At 44.4% G+C, this 9,399-nt stretch overlaps 1 long non-coding RNA gene across 1 annotated transcript in view; it reads right to left on the bottom strand.

Moving 5' to 3' along the window:
- Positions 1-4,351: 4,351 nt before the first annotated feature.
- LOC114886923 overlaps positions 4,352-9,399 on the bottom strand; it is a 166,484-nt gene continuing 161,436 nt past the window's right edge. The window contains exon 3 of the long non-coding RNA XR_003791449.1: positions 4,352-5,064. This is a non-coding gene — a long non-coding RNA (uncharacterized LOC114886923). The remainder of the gene's footprint in view (positions 5,065-9,399) is intronic.

Raw genomic sequence — 9,399 nt, 5'->3', positions numbered from 1 at the left:
AGGGGAGGGGTGTTTGTTTGTGGAGGACTTGTTTCCCGACCTCGATGAATCACATGTATAATCACCCCAACTGCATCCTGTCTGGGGAAGTAACCAAAACCCCTATTTCTGGCCCCAATGGCTTTTTGGTTTTATGAGTAAATGCCACTGACATGTCATTAAATAAATGCCCTCAGAAAGCCCCCAGCCAGTGCCATAACCTATGACAGTCAGGTTGTAGAGGAGCATTCTTGCGAACACAGCACAAGACAAAGGAGTTAACGTTATTCTCCTTGCCTGGACCACTGCTCTAGCTTCTAACTGCGACCTTGCATCCAAGTTCTTTTCAAACATCTGTTACACTCTTTTCCAATAAATCACAGGTATGATCATGTAATTCTCCTGCAGAAAAATATGCGATGGTTCTCATCATCAACTGAAAACAGACCAAACTTTTTAATCTACAACTCCCTCTAGATTCTGGCTCTGACCTTCTCCACCTGCCATACCTTCCTGCATGCCTATATAACCATACGCTCCCAATAAGATGAACGATTTTCTGATCCCATACAAATCCTATACTTTGCTCTGTGACTTTGTTCCCTGTTTCCTCTTAGAATGCCCACCTCCTACTGTTTCCAAATGTCTAAAATCTACATACTCTTTGAGTCTCACCAAATGCCACTTCCTCCACAGTATCATCAGTGATGTTCCAACAAGGAAGAAATATGTCTCTTTGAGCATGCGCAGATTTTTTAATCTGTGCTCCCTTTCCATTAATTACTTCTAATTGCATTATAGACACGTACACGCATGCTCATTTCTCCGATAGATCAGTTCCTGAAGAATATCTGAATCTTAGTCAATGTGATACTCCTTCAACTCCTAGTGGTGCGTGCCAGAGTGCACACTCCAAATAAACATTGTTAGAGGAAAACATGAATTAGATCAATTCTTTAAATCCTTATCTTTGGCTCAGAATCTTCAGGAAAGGTCTGACTTATAATTTTTTATTCTCAACTCTCTCATTTTATCCCTTACCTCCTTTCCAAGAAAATATAAGATTCAGAAAGTCTTTGGTCTCTGCAAAGAACTTGCTTTATATCCATAGATCTCAAAGGCAAGGTATTCATCCCAGCCTTCCTTCCTCCTATATCCAGTTCCTGTGGCCCACCTTGCTAGTAGATACAACAAGCTCAAGTGAGAAAATATAATTTTGACATAAACCCAGTAAAAGGAAAACACACTTGAGAGGTACTGCCATTTCAAAAAGCAAACTTAAAAAAGATAGCATAGGGCTTCCCTGGTGGCGCAGTGGTTGAGAGTCTGCCTGCCGATGCAGGGGATGCGGGTTCGTACCCCGGTCCAGAAAGATCCCACATGCCGCGGAGCGGCTGGGCCCGTGAGCCACGGCCGCTGAGCCTGCGCATCCGGAGCCTGTGCTCCGCAACGGGAGAGGCCACAACAGTGAGAGGACCGCGTACCGCAAAAAATAAAAAATATAGCATACTCCACAAAGACTTTGCTGTTACTGGCTATTTCAGAATATCTGTGCCCCAGTGACAATTTCAGGGTGGACACATTCCTTCAGTGCGGATAAGCGAGAGTTGAAGCAATAAAGCTTAGCAAAGCACCCTCCTCTCCTTTTTGTTTATTCGTACCATTCTGGTTATGAGAATAGGGAGGTAGAAGCAGAACAAGGTTAAAATCACCCATGTCAAGGTCAGATACAGAGGGAACAGAACGTCAAGAGTTTTGCTTCCTCAACTGTCTTTTAGCAACGAGCACTTCTGCGCAGATGAAAGAGATGGACGGCCATCACTTCCCCATGAGAGCCACCTCCACAGGCCGCTTCCGTCCAGGCTGCCATCAGGGCGGGGCCCCTCCCTCTCTAGAGGCTAAGTCCTACCCACACCACTTACTGGCTGAATGACCACGGAAAAGTCTGCAATATCTCTGTCCTTTAAATTGCAAAAGAACGTGGTCAGACTTTATAAACTGTAAAGCGCTGCTTAAATATTAGTTGTTTGCGTAAATTCAAAGACAACTGGTTTTGTTTTTGTTTTCATTACCCTACACCTGCAGTCAGCAAACTTTTTTCTGTAAAGGGCCAAATAAGAAATACTTTAGGCTTTGTGGACTGGATGGGGTCTACTGCAACTACTTAACTCTGCCTTTATAGCAGGAGAGCAACCACTGACAATATGCAAATGACAGGATATGCTTGGTTCCGATAAAACTTTATTTATAGAAACAGGTGGCAGACTGGATTTGGCCAATGGGCCATATTTGCAAATCCCTGCCCTACATCTTTGGAGGAAATGAAACCCCAGAGGCAGACAGAAGGGCTTACTAAAATCTTTCCCATTGCTAATGATTTTGTCACTTCTTGTGAGCAACTGTCCTGAGGCTTACAGACATCTCTTTCAGGTACTTTTTGAAATCAGAGTTTTAGTTTTGTGTATTACCATCACCACCTTCATCAACATCCTTTTGGACCTGAGAAGTATTACTGAGACAGGCATAAAAGAACCTTAGTTTTCTACACCTACCACTTGACCACACTCTCTTCTGGGAAAGACAGCTCTGATTATTGTTGAAGAAAATATCAATCATACTTGCGGTGAAAGGTCACTATATTTTTTAACAAATTGGTCCTTTGAGCAAGATGAATTTTAATGGATTGGTTTATTAGCCTAAAGGTTGAACCAGACTGAGAGTAACTGAATGATTTGCTCATAATTAGTATTATTTATAATTATTTTACTTGGGAAAAAAGTATCACCTTAAATGTCAGGATGTTTTTTAATTGCTTCAATGAGATTCAAAATAATTGACTTTGCAAGTGTATTTAAAAAAAAAACTCATTTAAAATTATCTAAAGCTGCTGAGAGTCTGTCTGCAAGAGGTAAGATATTGATATTCATTACTAGGAACAGGGCAGAAATTGATCCATGATTTTTTCTTAACCGCACGAATTGTGTATTGTGGTCACTTCTGGACTCAAAAAGAGCTGGAATGCTGATAGGGTGATGTGTCTTTCCTCTTGCCCATTAAATCTGTTCTCTAAGTAAGTATGCTGTGTGAATGTCAGCATATGTCTTTTACTCAAATATATATTTGCATATATTTTATATTAAAAAGGGAGTAAGTACGTGCTTGAAAATAGAAGGGATACACACGTGCTTGGAGGTTGTAGAAAAACACAGTCTATGTACATATTGTGCATGTATCCACGTGATTTGGATGGGATGCCGACTTCTTGAAGGTGAGTAGGTGTATCATTTAGCATCTCTGTAAATATTTATCGGTCAATTGGTGGAGAAGAAAAGGAGAGTACATTAACATCTGGGAAAGATAGCTTTTAAAATAATGCAAGTTGTAAAATACGGATAAATCACTAGTAAAAAAACCTGCAGCAGAATAACAATGATGATACCTTGTAATTATGTAACACTGTAGAGTTACAAACTTTTGCTGTGCCCAGATATAATCTCAGGAGTGCCTCACATCTACATCTGGATGCAGCAAGGAAGGGTAGTAAGGACTTCACCTGACAGAAGGGGGAGAGATGGCTCAGTGAAGTCCAAGGATTTGCTCCCAGTCTACACTGCCTTCCCCGTATTCCACACTCATCTGGAACCCGCAGAAAGGGTGAATGTGTCCACAGGTATCAAAGCCAACCTCAGCAGCCTTCACAGGTCGCCTCAACCAGCCTGACTCAGAATGCAGACCCAAGTTTCCCACATGAGGAGTTTTAGTGAGTTAAGTAACAAACGGACTGGAAAGAACATCCCAGGCAGGGAATACGGTGACGGGATTAAAAACACAGCCTCTTATTCGCTTCTTCCAAGCATATTCAGTCTGAGCATGTGCCTGAGACACGGTGTGACACTGACTCGGGTGGCACAGAGTCCAGGACACAGCCAAACCGCTCTTCCAGGGAGCAAAGCAGACACCATCAATCACTACCTGCATGTTTGAGACATAGAAAAATGTAGCCGAGGCTGGGAACGAGAACATTCGAAGATGGCTAAAAGGGAAAGAACACGAAGTTTCCCACTTATCTGCCAAAGACACGCATCTATACAGATATACACACACACACACACTCACAGGTTCCTCCAAAGCTCCGTAAGAAAATACCCTGCTGAGAGTAGTAAGGGTATATTAACTAATTTTTATTAATGCCATCTTTTATTTGGCTAGCAATCATAATCTATTAAGAGCATTTATTCACATTATCTTACTTATTCAACCCTCAGAAAAATCCTATAAGGCTCATCAGTAACATATTATTATCTCCCTTTTATAGACAAAGAAAACAGAGACAAGAGGTTTCCTTGCTTAAGCTAATCTCACTAAATGGCAGAATGAGAACTTGACTCCTAGTCATTCCTGAGAGCAACTGTGGGAAACTGCAAGGAAGGAGGGAAAAGCCTGAGACATTGGTTCAGAGTGGGAAGAACCTGAACACACTGCCGTCAGACCAGAATTCTTCCTCGTTTAGGTCAAAAGGCCGGCGTAGGTGTGGCCCTGTGACACACAACCATAACGGCGAGAGCGACTTCCAGGCACACTTACTCACTTTGAATTTTCTTGTGCAACTGAGCGTTTGCTCTCAAACTCCTGGCCTCCAATGTCCTGTGAAGTTTCTGGGCAGCTGAGTTGGAACCAACTTCAAACAAGTTTAAGTCTCTGATTCAGCCCCCAAACCCTCCCTCTCCGGCTCTGTGGTCAGTCTTTTGCATCACGACCTGCGAGCGAGCAGTTTTTCTTTTGCACTCCTTTGGGGCTCCTCCCTCACTCTCCCTCAATCTCCCAGGTCCTGTCTGCACTTCTCCCCCTCCGTCTCTCCTGTCCATCCACTTTTCCCACCATCAGGGGCTCTGTGCCCCGTGTGCCCCTCCATCGTCCTCTCCCGGGTACCTACCTGGGCTCGGCAGCCACAGGCACCTTCCGGCTGCCCCTCGGCTTTCTTGGTTCTCTGTCTGATGCTGTCTGAAGCCGCCTGCCTCCATCCAGGGCCTGGGATCCATGAAAGTCTTCAAGCTCTTTGTTACTTTTCCACCTTAGTTGATGATGCTAGGTAAATAACAACAAACCAGAAAAGATGGCATATCAGCTGTGGTTCTCACCCGAAGCTTCCAGAAGTGTCAGCTCAGGCCCCAACATTGCAACAAAGGAATCTAACAGTTGGGTACGCGAAAATCAGTTAGAGGACAGGAGGAGAAAACTTCAGCGCTTCCCAAATTCTGCTGCCCTCCGGGGGCTCCCCCTTGTGGAAGATGCAGGGCATGGCAAGGCGGTACCCAGGCGGGTCGGGGCCTCCGGGAGGAGGGGGAGAGGAGCTCACACACCCCAGGGGTGCGCACCCCCAGGGCTGTGGAGTCCCGCTCCAGCCATGAATAACAGCCCCTGTGTGAGCCCCTCTGTAATTAATCAGGGAACCGCTTTGGGGAGAGACAAGAGTTCCCCATGCCTGGGGGTCTCTGGTCCAGGTGAGTATGGCATGAGTCATGAGCTTGCACAGTTTACACTCTGTATGGACGTGGTGACTGGCAACCACTTGCCCCTTCTTCACGTCCAATTCCCTCACCAGCACAAATGTATCATAAAGTCGGACATCCACACAGGGCTATACCGGTGAGACAGGCGTGGTCTCTGCCATCTGAGGACAGGGAGATGGTCCAGGCTCTTGGACTCTGGCCAGTGTGGGCACCCATCCTTTTGGAGTCCTGGCAACTTCCTGCTCCCCACTTGATGGAAACAGACTGTATGTTCACATAGTATCTTTCTGCGGAGAGATTCCGCCTCATTCATTCCCACCTACCCTGGCAGTTAAGTAGAGTAGGAAATCAAATATAGCACTCTTTCTGCAAACAGAATGGGAGGCTCATGCAACCTAGAAAGGTGTCCAATGCTCTAGAAAAGCCATCAGTGGAGCTAAGGGCCCAGGTTTCCCGACTTCCTCGTGCCTCCTGTGTCTAGACTGTGTTCTGCCTCTGGAGAGCAGGGGAGGTGGGGCTCCCGGACCTTCCTCAGTGCAGGGCGATGAGCGGCACCCTGAAGGAGTATTCATCGACACGGTGGCTGTGAAGACCACGTGCTGGGTGTGACACAGACATCTGGACCCAGAGCGAGCCTGCCGGAGAGACTGTGTCATTATGTCAAAAGCTGGGGAAACAACCAGTGGGCCTACTGGGATGCTCTTTATTTGCCAGAACCTAGTAAGGAAGCTGCAGAATGACAACAGTGCCCCGGCCAGAGTTCACATGCCACCACGTGTGTGGTGACACATTATCTCATTTCACCCTTATACCATTTCTGAGATGGAGTCGGGTTAACCCCATTTTATAGATGAAGAAACTGAGTTCAGAGTGGTTAACTGCCCATAAGATAAGTGGCCATGATAGGGATCAAACCTAAATCTATTTCAGCCTAGAGCTCTTCTCACCATATCACATTGCCTCTGTGACTCTTCTAGCTGTCCTGGCCAGGTGACTCGGGCCACGGCATATTAATTTCAGCAAAGCCAAATCTCAAGCCAGTTCCCGCTGATCTCTATTTAAACTCCATTACCTCCCTGATGTTGGTAGCAGCTCTGTACTGAACCACACAGAAAGACTGAGCTGGGAGTAAAAATATAAAACTCCACTTACTAAAAACCATCGCTTCTTCATTGGCTCTTTCTCCATAAGCAACCTCGACACTACAGAACCAAAGATAAAACGAACACAGAAATACCCTGGGCAAAAGTAGCTGAAATAATGTGATGAAGGAGACGTGTCAAGTCATGATATGGACTCACTAAATATTTCTATACTATACCTATACTGGGCTCTGGGCTGAATGTGAAAGAGGCAACCCACCCTGAAGACACTTACATGTTGTTATAAACTGAAATCAAGTTAAAAACAGCAACAAGGATTTGGAGAATTCAAGGAAAGCTGCAAAAACAAAAAAAAGAGATTCCTTTCATGTAATTGGATCTCAACCTGAGGACCTTCAGTGGCTGACTGCTGTGAAGGACGGAATAAAAATCCAGGAATACTTCTCAAAGAGAAGGAGCAGTGGGAAGCAGCCACATAGCACAGGGAGATCAGCTCGGTGCTTTGTGACCACCTGGAGGGGTGGGATAGGGAGGGTGGGAGGGAGGGAGACGCAAGAGGGAAGAGATATGGGAACATATGTATATATATAACTGATTCATTTTGTTGTAAAGCAGAAACTAACACACCATTGTAAAGCAATTATACTCCAATAAAGATGTTAAAAAATAAAATTTAAAAAAAAAGAGAAGGAGCACGCGAAGGACACATGCTCATGGGTGGAAGAATAGGAAAATGAGTGGAGTGGGAGGGAGAGTCTTGTTTCCCTTTGGGCTGGTCGGTGCATCCCATTCTGCGCCACCCCAGGCAAAATGGAGGATGCTTATAATAGAGCAACCATAGGAAAGAAGGGATCAGAATTCATCTCAGGAGGAATCTGGAAAAGTGGAAACGTTTAGGCAGGTGAAGATACGACTCCGTACAGGAAATGACTGCTATCTTCAAATATCCAAAGGGCTCTCAGGTAGAAAGGGACGGGGTTTGCTCTAGCTTTCAGGGAATACGATGGAACCAATGGGGAGAAACTCCAAAGAGGGTGCTTTTTGACTCACAGAAGAAAAATACTCTGCTAGCTCAATCCAAAACTAGAAGGATCACTTCCTGTCTGGAGAAGGTCAGGAGGGCTCTGCCATTGGAAGTTCTTTGGTCAAAGGACGGGCCCAGGCAGGAAGACCTTCTGGACTGAAATAACCCTTGGGGATCCCTTTAGCTCTAAGCGTGTTGGGGTCTCTGAACAACCTGAGTTCCAAGCGGAGAAAGTGGACAAGAGAAATGCAGGAAATCCTCACACAGAGCATATAACTCCTACTTAGGGATCACATGTCCTAATATATTCAATGACCACCTAAATGCCAAATGTGCTTACGCCTTTTCCTCTGTTTCTCTTGAACAGAATTATTTATTTTACTGTCTCAGGAATTCCAATATTTAAGTATCTCCTAGGTGAGGCAAACGCCCTTTAGAATAGTGGAAAACACAAAGGAGAAGGCCACACTCCCACCCTCTCGTCAGTTTAAGGAGAATCTGAGGTTTTAAAAGAGATGTTTAGAAGCCAACTGGTCAAAGACCCCCACCCCTCATGTCTGAATTCCTTCCTTATCTTCCCTGTTTGAGTGTTGCCTGATCTCTGTTTGAATGCTGCCTCCAAAGCTAATTTCATTGTTGGCCATTCCAATGGGGAAATTAGCAAAAATATACACATGTAAAATGCATCAGCAAGACATGGAAACAAAGGCAAAGAAAAATGGTACCTTTAATATGCACTGTATCAGAGTATAAAGACAGAGCCTAATATTAATAAGGATTATAAAAAGTCAGATTATAGTAAATTTTTAAAACGCCACCTCCAAAGCAAATAAACTTATTTACAAAATAGAAACAGACCCACAGACAGAAAATAAACTTCTGGTTACCAAAGGGGAAGTGGGGGAGGGATAAATTAAGAGTTTGGGACTAACATATACACACATTACTATATACAAAATAGATAACCAACAAGGACCTGCTATATAGCACAGGGAACTCAATATTTTGTAATAACCTATAAGGGAAAAGAATCTGAACAAGAATAAATAGATAGAAAGATAGATAGATACGTATAAATGAATCACTGTGCTGTACACCTGAAGCTAACACATTGTAAATCAACTGTACTTCAATGAAAAAGTGAAAAAATAAAGTAAAATAAAATAAAATAAAATAAAATACCACCTCCAGTGTGAGTGGCCACTACTTAATGACACATGGTACTGGTAAAAAGCATAGGTGACACTGTTGCTCGTCAGGCTATCTTTTGCGTATACGTGCAAGCCTTCCAGTGCCGGGTGGGAAGATAGAATAGGGGCAGGAGAAATTAAAATGGTGAAGGTTGCTAATAAGGAGGAAAGCAAGGTATGGGGCTTTGAGGGATGCTGGTACGTGGTATGTATTTCACTTGCTTGTATGATGGGGATTGGGGCAGAGTTATAAAAATGAGTGCAGAGCTGGTGGGCATGGCAGACAAGAAAAACGGGGCATTAAAGAATTGACCTCTGATTGAGTAGAGAGGATGGAGGGCTTAAGTGGAGGAGGGAAAAGACATAGAGTTTAGGGTGGAGGAAAAGGGAGAAACACGAGATCAGTGAGGGAATTGAGAGGTAGGGAGAAGTGAGGAGAGAGCCTCAAGCGAGGTCCAAGATACTTGGGATGTTTCCAAAACCATCGTGGGGTCTCAAGAGATGGTGAGAGGTGGGGATAAGGGTAAATGTTTAGGGGGATGCAAGAGACAAAGCCCGGAAAGATCTCCGGAGTGGAAAGAAGCAGAGAGGAA

Source organism: Monodon monoceros, unplaced genomic scaffold (assembly GCF_005190385.1).
Source record: "Monodon monoceros isolate NGI ecotype Baffin Bay Population unplaced genomic scaffold, NGI_Narwhal_1 Super_Scaffold_7, whole genome shotgun sequence".
Lineage (NCBI taxonomy): Eukaryota > Metazoa > Chordata > Mammalia > Artiodactyla > Monodontidae > Monodon > Monodon monoceros.
Note: the sequence above shows the minus strand (reverse complement) of the source record. Positions and strands in the feature narration are given on the sequence as shown.